The following is a 12,575-nucleotide window of genomic DNA, read 5'->3' on the forward strand; positions in this document are numbered from 1 at the left end:
CCATAACACGTAATTCATGGGTTCATACCCTTAGAACCAAGTTTAGAAGTGTTACTTATCTTAAATCGTACAAATCTTTACTCCAAAAAGTCCTTGCCTCGCGAATCGGTCTCTGAATGTCTCAAATCTAGCCACAAACAACTCGATACAATCAACGCGAGTTATAGGAATCAATTCCATATAAAAAAGCTAAGTCCTTTAACAAAAGTCAAAAAGTTAACTCAAAAAGTCAACCACCTGCCCACGTATCCGAATACCACAAAATTAATAAAATCCGAACACCATTCAACCACGAGTGCAACCATACCAAAATTACTCAAATCTGATCACAACTTGACCTTCAAATCCTCAAATTTAAGCCGATGAAGTTTCTACAATTTTCCCCAAAATTTTCAACCCAAAACACTAATTAAATGATGAAAAAATGATATATTCATGTATATTATCCAAATTCGAGTTAGAATCATATACCCCAATCAATTCCTTAAAAATCCCTCCAAGAATCGCCTCAATCCGATTACCCAAAGTCCAATTATGAAATTTTACTCTAACCCTCGTTTTTGAATCTTATATTCTGCCCAAACGTCCTCATTCATGGACGTGGAAAAGGCCTCGCATTCGTGAAGCACAAAACTCAGCTACCCAAAAGTCCTCTTACGCGAACGCAGAGGCTCCCTCGCGAACGCGATGTTTCACAGAACTTTGCTTATGAAAACGCAAAGGATTAAGGCCTGGTGCCCAAGCTACCTCTACCTTCTACGCGAACACGAGCTCCCCATAATGATCGCAATGCACAATTTCCCCAGACCTTCACAAACGCAAAGAACAAATCCTCACCTGCCTCCTAGATACTCTTTGTGAACACAAGACCTCTCTCGCGAACGCGTATAAGTAAACCAGCACCAGCAAAAGTCGGCAGTCTTCAAGTTCATAAATGCACCGAATATGGTCTGAATCACACCCGAATCCCCCAGGACCTCAACCAAACATACCAACCAGTCATGAAACATCATACGAACTCGCTCAAAGCGTCAAATCATATCAAACATCACTAAAATCACAAACCCGCATCGATTCAAGCCTAATGAACTTATGAATTTCTAACTTCTACATTTAATGCCGAACTTTTCGTGTCTCCAAACTTCCATTTTTCCAACTTTTGCCAATTCAAGCTAAAATTATCTGCAGACCTCCAAATCAATATCCGGATAGATTCCTAAGTCCAAAATTACCCAAGGGAGCTATCGGAATCGTTAAAACTCTATTCCGGAGCCATTTACTCAATAGTCAATATCTGGTCAACTCTTTCAACCTAGGCTCCCAACCTTGGGGCTAAGTGTCCCAATTTATTCTGAAATATTTCGGAACGGGGCTATAACACTCAAAACGACCGGCCGGGTCATTACATCCTCCCCCTCTTAAACAAGTTTTCATCTTCAAACAAGTCTAGAATCATACCTAGAGTTCCAAATAAGCGTGGATATCTGCTCTGCATCTCCCACTCGGTGTCCCAAGTAGCCTCGTCAACTGGATGACGTCTCCACTACACCTTCACTAAATCTATGTACTTTGACCTCAACTTTTGAACCTGCCAATCCAAAATGGCCACCGGTTCCACATCATAAGTCAAATCACCATCCAACTGAACCGTGCTAAAGTCTAAAACATGAGACGGATTGCTGACATACTTCCTGAGCATAGAAACATGAAACACTGGATGAACACTAGACAGACTAGGCGGCAATGCAAGCTTGAAAGCCACCTCTCAATCCTCTTAAGCACCTCAAAAGGACCAATATACCGAGGGCTCAACTTGCCCTTTTTTCCGAACCTCATAACACCCTTTATGGGTGAAAATCTGAGTAGTACTTTCTCCCCCACCATGTAAGCAACATCATGAACCTTCCGATCAGTGTAACTCTTCTGTTTAGACTGCACTGTGTGAAGCCCATCCTGAATCAACTTAACCTTGTCAAAAGCATCCTGAACCAAGTCAGTACCCAATAGCCTAGCCTCACCCGGCTCAAACCAACCCACCGAAAATCAACACCATCTCCCTTACAAAGCCTCATACAGATCCATCTGAATGCTCGATTGGTAGCTGTTGTTGTAGGAAAACTCTACAAGTGGGAGAAACTGATCCCAAGAACACCCAAAATCTATGACACAAACGCGCAACATATCCTCCAATATTTGAATAGTGCGCTCGGACTGTCCATCCGTTTGAGGGTGGAATGTTGTACTCAACTCAACCCGTGTGCCTAACTCTCGCTGCACTTTTCTCCAAAGCTACAATGTAAACTGTGTGCCCTGATCTGAATGATTGACACCGACACACCATGAAGCCGAATAATCTCGTGGATATAGATCTTAGCAAACCGCTCCGAAGAATAAGTAGTCCCGATTGGGATGAAATGCGCAAATTTGGTCAACCGATCCACAATCATCCAAATAGCATCAAACTTTCTCGAAGTCCATGGGAGCCCAACTACAAAATCCATGGTGATACGCTCCCATTTCCACTATGGAATCTCAAGCCTCTGAATCAATCCGTCCAATCTATGATGTTCATACTTCACCTGCTAACAATTTAGGCACCGAGCTACAAACCCCACTATAGCTTTCTTCATCCTCCTCCATTAATAGTGTTGCCTCAAGTCCTGATACATCTTTGTGGCACCTAGATGAATGAAATACCACAAATTGTGGACCTCCTCAAGAATCAACTCACGTAGCCCATCCACATTGGGCACACAAATCTGACCCTGCATCCTTAACACCCCAGCATCCCCAATAGTAACTTCCTAGGCATCACCGTGCTGAACCGTGTCCTTAAAGACAAGCAAATGGGGATCATCATACTGACGCTCTTTGATGCGATCATATAAAGAATACCAAGAAACCACACAAGCTAGAATCTGACTAGGCTCCAAAACTTCTAATCTCACGAACTGATTGGCCAAGGCCTGAACATCTGATGCAAGCGGTCTCTCACCAACAGGAATAAATGCAAGGCTACCTATACTCACTGCCTTTCTACTCAAGGCATCAACCACCACATTGGCCTTCCCGGGATAATACAAAATGGTAATATCATAGTCCTTTAGCAACTCCAACCATTTAGTCCTTTAGCAGCTCCAACCATCTCTTCTGCCTCAAATTTAGATCCTTTTGTTTGAACAAGTGCTGGAGACTTAGATGATCCGTAAATACCTCACAAGACATACTGTAGAGATCATGCCTCCAAATATTCAATGCATGAACGATGGTTGCCAGCTCCAAATCATGAACAGGTTAGTTCTTCTCATGGGGCTTTAATTGGCGCGAAGCATAAGCAATCACTCTATACTTATGCATAAAGATACACCAAATACCAATCTGATAAGCATCACAATACACAGTATAAGAACCCGATGCTGAAGACAAAACTAAAACTGGAGATGTGGTCAAGGCAGTCTTGAACTTCTAAAAGCTCGCCCCACACTCGTCTAACTACCTGAATGGAGCACCCTTCTGGGTCAACTTGGTTAAAGGCGCTGCAATGGACGAGAAACCCTCCATGAAGCAACGATAATATCCGGCCAAGCCGAGGAAGCTCCGAATCTCAATAGCTGAAGACGATCTGGGCTAACTCTGAACCGCCACTATATTCTTCAGATCCATCTTAATCTCCTCATTGGACACCACGTGCCCCAAGAACGCCACCAAACTAAGCCAAAACTCACACTTAGAGAACTTGGAATAATGTTTCTCCTCCCTCAACCTCTGTAGTACAATTTTCAAATGCTGGGCAGGCTCCTCCTGGCTATGTGAGTATACCAAGATATCATCAATAAATACTATGACAAACGAATCAAGATATGGCTGGAATACATTGTTCATCAGATACAAAAATATTGTTGGGGCGTTGCTCAGCCCAAAAGACATCACGAGGAACTCATAGTAACCACAGTGGGTCCTGAATGTCGTCTTCAGAATATTCGAGTCCCGAATCTTCAACTGGTAATACCCAGACCTCAAATCAATCTTAGAAAACACCCCCGCTCCCTGAAGCTGGTCAAATAGATCATCAATGCACGATTAAGGACACTTGTTCTTGATTGTAACTTTGTTCAACTGCCTATAGTCGATGCACATCCGCATAGTACCATCCTTCTTTTTTACAAACAGAACCGGTGCACCCCAAGGAGACACACTAGACCTAATGAACCCCTTATCAAGAAGCTCCTGAAGTTGCTCTTTCAATTCTTTCAACTCCGTTGGTGCCATACGATATAGAGAAATAGAAATGGGCTGAGTACCCAGTACCAAGCCAATACCAAAATCAATATCCCTGTCGGGTGGCATGCCCGGCAGGTCTGTAGGAAACACATCTGGAAATTCTCACACTACTGGAATAGAATCAATAGAAGTTGTGTCAATACCAACGTCCCTCACAAAAGCCAAATATGAACGACACCCCTTCACAACCATCCGTTAGGCCTTCAGATATTAAATCACCCTACTGGAAACATAATCTAAAGACCTCTCCACTTGATCATTGGCAACCCCGGCATCGCCAATGTCACGGTCTTAACGTGACAATCTAGAATAGCATGACATAGAGACAACTAATCCATACCCAAAATCACGTTGAAATCAACCATACTAAGTAATAAGAGATCAACTCTAGTCTCCAATCCCCTAATAGTCACCACACTCGACCAGTATACACAGTTCACAATAATAGTATCGCCTACCGACGTAGATACATGAACAGGTGAAACTAAGGGCTCATGGGCATATCCAAATAATGAGCAAAATATGATGATACATATGAATAAGTAGAACCAGGGTCAAATAATATAGAAGCATCCATATGGCATACTGAGAAAATACCTATGATCACTGTGTTTGAAGCAACAGCCTCTGGCCTGGTAGGAATAGCATAGAATCGAGGCTGACCACCGCCTGATCAGCCTCCTCCTCTAGGATGACCTCTAGCTTCCAGAGCTCCACCCTAGCTAGCTAAGTGGGTTGTGAAGTAATTGGTGCAGAAGTCATGACCTGACCCCTCTGCTGAACTGGACCTCCCAAAAGACGGGGACAATACCTCCTCACATGTTCGAACTCCCCATACTCATAGTAACTCCGATCTATTAATGGTGGTAGGGACTTAATCGGACCCCGAGAACCAAAATAGCTACTAGAAGAACCCGGTACAGATGGAGCATGAGATAAGCTCTAAGCTGGAATGGCATTGAGAGATAACTGACCCGGAAGGGAACTATATGAACCATGGCTAGCTGATACACCATGATGAACCGGATGATCCATCTAAGCGGGCCTATAAGGATGGCCCTTACTATGGTGGGACTGGCCCCCAGAAGAAACACTGCTGAAACCACCCGAACCAAGAGACCTCTTGGCTTCCCTCTCCTCACGCTCCTGACTACGGATCAGCTCTAGCCACCGATCAATATCAACCACCTCGTCTAACATAGCACCTGATACATTCTGTCGAGTCATAACAAAGCACAGTCCATAGTTGAGGCCATCAATGAACCTCATAATCCTCTCCCTCTCTGTGGGGACCAACCAGACCGCATGATGAGCAAACTCCAAAAATCTCATCTCTTACTAGGTCACAGACATACCCTCCTGGCGTAGCTGCTCAAACTGCCTACGCAACTCTTCCTTGCGGATCAGTGGCACAAACTTCTCCAAAAAAAGAATGGAGAACTCGTTTTATGAAAGTGGTGCAGCGCCGGATGGCCTGCTCCGCTCATAGGTCTCTTACCATCTAAAAGCTGCCCCCATCAGCTAAAAAGTAGTAAATGAGACCCCACTAGTCTCCAGAATACCCGTCGTGCGAAGAATCTACTGGCACATATCCAAGAAGTCCTGGGCATCCTCTAACTTAGCCCCACTGAATGATGGAGGCTTGATCCTCCCGAACCTCTCTAGTCTTTTCTGCTCCTCATCACTCATAATGGGCCTACCTAGGCCTGAGCAACTACAACCGACTGGGATGGTAGTACCCCTATGTCTGAAGTTCCAGTACCGCCTGCTCTGGAGTACGGACGGCGGGAGTCTGAGCACCTTCCCCGGCCTTAGAAGTGGCTGGTGTGACCTGAATTGAAATCGCCTGAGGAGGGCTAGTGAAAACAATCAATATCTGGGCAAAGGCCTCCTAAAGGCCTAGGATCATAATGGACAGAACTGGTGCTTGAGCTGGTCCCATCGGCTCAACCACATCTGGAATCTGCTCCTAAGAAGGAGCAACTGGTAGGTCTATAGGTGCTGCTCTAGAAACTATACTAGCTGCACTTTGTCCTCTACCGCGACCCCGGCCTCTCGTGGCCCTAACTAGCGGTACTGGTAGTCGTCCACTCGGTCCAGTGGTACGTGTCCTCACATCTGTAAGAGAATAGAGTAACAGAAGTTTAGTCTCCAGAATCAACAAATTCGCACGACAAAAATACAAGAAAATGAAGTTTTGGCAAGGGTTCGATAGCCTCTCGAAGATAAGTACAGATGTCTCTATATCGATTCACAAGACTCTACTAAACCTGCTCATGACTCGTGAGACCTATATAACCTAGGCTTTGATACCAACTTTTCATGACTCTAAATCTCATGTGTCGTGATGGCACCTATCGTGATACTAGGCAAGCCAACAACTCACAAAATAACATGCATCTTTAATTTAAACATACTGAAAAAGGCTTAAGTAAATAAAATCTCAAAATAAATAGAAGAAAACACACAACTCATTATAGAATTCCTTAAAATCCGGGTGTCACTGAGTACATGAGCATCTATACAATAACATGGTCTGACTGTTGAAACACTTTCTAGGAAGGTAGAACAATATTAATAAAACTAAAAGAAAAAGGAGGAGAGTCAAGGTCTGCGGACGCCAAGGCAGCTACCTCGATAGTCTCCAAATTGAATAAGCTCCATTACTAGTAACCTCCGTGCCCAGAAGTACCTGGATCTGCACACAAAGTACAGAGTATAGTATGAATACAATCGAACCAATGGACTCAATAAGCAACAAAATTAACCTTGAGCCAAAAGTAATGACGAGCCCAACTAATACAATCCAAATGCTGAATTTAACAATACAGAAATTGACAAGAAATATGACAAGAATATCTCAGAGAAACTCATAATCTGTACATAGTACATGAATGTAGACATGCTTCAAGGTTAACAATTAAGCTTAATAGAGATAAAATATACCAAGTATGACTGATATGAGGAATATTACATCGCTATATCTACATGCCAATGTGCATATCATATTTGATGCAACACAATAAAAATCTCACGTACTCACACTCTCAGATTACTCAATCTGATTGTATCAATTCTCGCTCAACACACTCAGTCACTCAGCATTGTATGGTACATGTGCTCACTACTGGTTTGTTAGACTCCGGAATCCTGCCCAAGCATTAATAATAAGCCAATCTGACCTGTCGCGGCGTGCAGCCCGATCCATATAATAATAATATATATAAAGTCATAAGGCATGATGCGGCATGCAACCCAATCTACAAATCTCACTCACAACACGAAGGCCTACTGTGGTGTGCAACCCGATCCATAACACAATAATAATATATGTAAATCCATAAGGCCTGTTGCGGCGTGCAGCCCGATCCAAAAATCTCACTCACAACACGGCTCTTAGGCCTTAAACTCAGTCACCAATCTCTCCAGTCTCTCAGGATCACAAATCTCATGCTAATCAGCCCAAATAATGATATATAACACAACAATAAATAGTAACAAAGACTGAGATATGATATGCAATGATAGATGTGACTGAGTACAAAAATGCTATCTAAGAAAATAACTCAACAACAGAAATGACCCTAATGGGTCTCCACGGGATAAACATATGGACACATGATTTCTAACATGGATTGCAGCTCAAATACTCTAACACATAGAGATCCCATGAATAGTAACAAGGTTTGATGACTACACAATACCACCGAATCGATCAGATCACAGTTACTGCGGTGCACGCCCATTCGCCTGTCACCTAGCATGTGCATCACCTCAACACTAACCACATAACACATAATTAGGGGTTCATACCCTCAGAACCAAGTTTAAAAGTGTTACTTACCTCAAACCATGTAACTCTCTACTCCAACAAGCCCTAGCCTCGCGAATTGGTCTCCGAAAACCTCGAATATAGCCACAAACAACTCGATACAATAAACACGAGGTATAGGAATCAGTTCCATATAACAAAGCTAAGTTCTTTAACAAAAGTCAAAAAGTCAACTCAAAAAAGTCACCCCCCGGCCCACATCTCGAAATCTAACAAAATTAACAAAATCCAAACATCCATTCAACCACGAGTCCAACCATACCAAAATTACTCAAATCCGATCACAACTCGACCTCCAAATCCTCAAATTTAAGCCTTTGAAGTTTCTACAATTTTCCCCAAAATTTTCATCCCAAAATACTAATTAAATGATTAAAACAATAATATATTCATGTATATTATCCAAATTCGAGTTGGAATTACTTACCAATCAATTCCTTGAAAATCTCTCCAAGAATTTCCTCAATACGAGCTCCCAAAGTCCAACTATGAAATTTTACTCTAACCCTCATTTTGGAAATCTTATATTCTGCCCAAAGGCGGAAAAGGCCTCGCGTTCGCGAAGCACAAAACTCAGCTTCCCAGAAGTCCTCTTACGCGAACGTGAAGTATCCCTCGCAAACTCGATGCTTTACATATCTTTGCCTACGCGAATGCGTCCCCCTGACCGCGAACGCGAAGGCTTAAGGCCTGGTGCCCAAGCCTACCTCTACCTTCTACGCGAACGCCAGCTCCCCATCGCGATCGCGATGCACAATTTCCCCAGACCTTTACAAACGTGTTGCTCTCTTTGCGAGTGCAAAAAACAAATCCTCACCCACCTCCCAGATTCTCTTTGCGAACGCGAGACCTCTCTCGGCATATAAGGAAACCAGCACCAGCAAAAATCAGCAGTCTTAAAATTTCGAAATGCATCGAACATGGTCCAAATCACACTCGAGGCCCCCGAGACCTCAAACAAACATACCAACCAGTCCTAAAACATCATACAAACTCGTTCGAAGCATAAAATCACATCAAACGTCACTAAAACCACAAATCGCGTATCGATTCAAGCCTAATGAACTTATGAACTTCTAACTTCTACATTCGATGCTGAAACCTATCAAATCAACTTCGATTGACCTCAAATTTTGCACACAGGTCATAAATGACACAACGGACCTATTTTAACTTTCGGAACCAAAATCCAAGCCCGGTAACTACAAAGTCAACTCTCGGTCAAACTTCTCAACTCTCCAAACTTCTTTTTTTTCCCCAACTTTCGCCAATTCAAGTCAAAATCATATATGGACCTCCAAATTAATATTCGAACACACTCCTATGTCCAAAATCACTCTACGAAGCTATTGGAACCATTAAAACTCTATTCCAGAGCCATTTACTCAATAGTTAACATCTGATCAACTTTTTCAACTTAGGCTTCCAACCTTGGGACTAAGTGTCCAAATTCATTCCAAAACATCCCCGGAACCAAACCAACTACCTCGAAAAGTCACATAACAATAATTGAGAACAAAATAAGTAGTAAATAGAGGAATGGGGCTACAACACTCAAAACGACCGGCCGGGTCGTTACATCTACGAATGTGAGACAACCGGGGACTACTTTTGGACACACCCCAACCTATAAAAGTTGGATGCACCTGGCTGATGGGAGGGCTATCAAGAATTTCTTTTAAGGTAAGGATATGGTAACCGATGATGGAGACCGCTAGGGTTAGGAAATGTCAGCATTTATTCAAAGCATTATGTATTATGTTCTTTCTCTTTTCTGTTGTCATGTAAGACACTACCAATAACATTTTAGACATATCAACATTTGGAGACCAGTGGGGTCGAGAAATGCAAGCAATACTATTAACATTTATTCTATTATTTTCTCATTTTTATTGTCATGTAAGACAGTAAGTGTAGAATTTTAGACTGTGAAAGGACAACATCTTGTGTATTTGATGTCTTGGAGTATTTTATACGTGTTAAAACCCGCTATGTTTTGAATTGCTATTTGGAAGTTCCTTAGTATAATGCTTCAAAAAAGAAAATTTAGTTTTAGGTCACTAATATTATTGAACCGCCCTTAATCGATTTAAAATAAATGTTTGAACTTAATGTGTCATACTTAACATGTCATTAGGTACCTAATTACTCAAAATCCTTAAAAGAAAATTTATCTTAAATCAATTAGAAATTTAAAATGTCATACTAAAAAAAAATCACTTTGTAGAAAAAAATAATAGAATAAAGGAATTCACTTTTGAGTAATTATGACTCTTCAAATCCCTTTCATGTTGTTTTATTTTATTTTATTTTTGCAAAAAATAAAAATAAAAATAAAAAAACTTTCTCTAAAGAGTAAAAGAAAATTACATGAAGGTGGAATAAATTCTCAGAAGTTGTATTTGGTTGATTGTGATGCTTTGAATAGTGAATTTGAAGTTGCTAAGACGTATGTTGATACCTTAAGGGTTATATTGACTGAATAAAAAAAGAGTATGGATGCCCACAAGAAGTCGATGGAGAGTTTGATGCAATAATCAAAGGGGAAATTCAGGTTGCAATGACAAAGCTCGGTACAACGGAGAAACAGGTTGAGGCAATAGAGGCAAATCTTGCCTATGCAGTAGAACTTGCCAATTTTGCTAAAAATGGCTATATTGTTAAGCTTTTGGATGAAAAGACTTCTTTTATTTGCAGTTTTTAGTGGATTAGTTAATTTATGTTCCTTGAGTTGAGATGCTTATTAGTCATTTCTTATTAGCCAATATTTTCATAAGGATTATATATAAAAAAAACTAGACGAAAGAGTGGGGATGATATGCATTAACTCTTGTGAGAAAGGAGCCTTAACTCTTGCTTGTCATTTTCTCGATTTTTTTTTAGTTTCAATATAATTGTCAATTGACGTGGAAAAAAATAGTATGGGCACACTCGAGAAACCCTAGCCCACTCTCTAACAACACCTCCTTCTAATGACTTCAACTGCTTGAAAAATACTAGACTATCTTTAAAAAAAAGACTTTTGTTTCAAACTGTTATGAAACAACAAAAAATATCTTTAGGTCAAAGTTATGATAACAAAAAACGAGAGTGAAGGAGGGGTTTATTGCAAGGAAAGAGCTTCTAAGTGCAGGCTATGACGAAATTGAGCAATGAACTGAAAATAGTATTAAGGATGCCTTCAAGAAAGTTGCTTACATTTTTGCCTTGGTCTTTGCTTTGGTGCATTTTTTGATTCCTCAAACTTTCAAGCGAAAATAGTTGGAAATTTGAGTTTCATTTACAAAGTTATTGTTCTGGAGGAGAGCCCACCTGATGTAGCTGAGTCAGACCGAATAAAGAAGCAGGCAGCCATGGCCTTTACTGTGGCAACGGTAGCAGTAGCTAAAGTTGCCGCTAACCAGTATTTCTAGTAGGGGGTAGGAGATGCGGGTGGGTAGTCACTTTTTGGATGTTAATACGCAGATAATTTTTTTTAGTTGGGATGTATTAATGATATTTTTTTAATGAGAATATGTTCTGTTATTAACAAAAATGGCATGAGCTGGTTAGCATTTAGACCATTAATTAATGTTTACCTATTGTTCAAAATGTAGTTAAAAAGTAACTAGTTTTTCACTAAAATTTCTTTGTCATATTCTCCTCAACTCCTTCATAAGATCTTAAATATATTTGCGAAAGAGGTGGTTGGTTTCAAACGCTTATATGTTATAAAGTTTAAATATAACATTTTTTACTTAATTATTTTTATTGGCCGAAGAAGTATAGGAAATACCATATTATTTCAAGAGCCACATGAAATTACCTATAATTATACAAAAAATAATACATTTCGAACTATGGTATTGTACATACCGCTCATGAATTGGTGGAAAATATCATATACAATGATACTTCTTTCAGTAACTCATCTTAATGGGGTATATTCTCAGTAAAAAGACACCCCAACGAACTTGAAAAATAACAACAAATCAATATTAGAATATTCCCAACATCATTATGACTCCAAAATACTGCCCTGGAGTTTTGAGTTGCAAAAACTAAACTCCAAACAAGTATTTAGAGTTTTACTTGTAAAAATTAAAATCGAACTTCTACAAGTGAACTCTAGGACAATGTTTTGGAGTTCGAAAAGAGAAGGAGAAAGATATTGGTTAATAAAGACAACATGAAAGGGGGAAGCTGATCATCTACCTCCAAGACACCGAACTATACTGTTACAAGAAAAACTTCATTATTGGATTGAATTTTTGTTTTAAGAATTAGGTTGAAATTCCAGTATAATAAGCTGGAGTTTACACTAATAAAGTTATGAACTTCAACATACGGTGTTGTAATTTCACATGTAGTTGATTTTTCAACTCTAGCATAATATATTTGGTTTTGACGTATCAAAGCTTCGAACTCCAGCATCGATTGCTGGAGTTGTTCTGTGTTTTAGTATTGGAGTTATTTTGTCCAA

The sequence above is a fragment of the Nicotiana tabacum genome, chromosome 11 (assembly GCF_000715075.1).
Source record: "Nicotiana tabacum cultivar K326 chromosome 11, ASM71507v2, whole genome shotgun sequence".
In the NCBI taxonomy this organism is placed as follows: Eukaryota; Viridiplantae; Streptophyta; class Magnoliopsida; order Solanales; family Solanaceae; genus Nicotiana; species Nicotiana tabacum.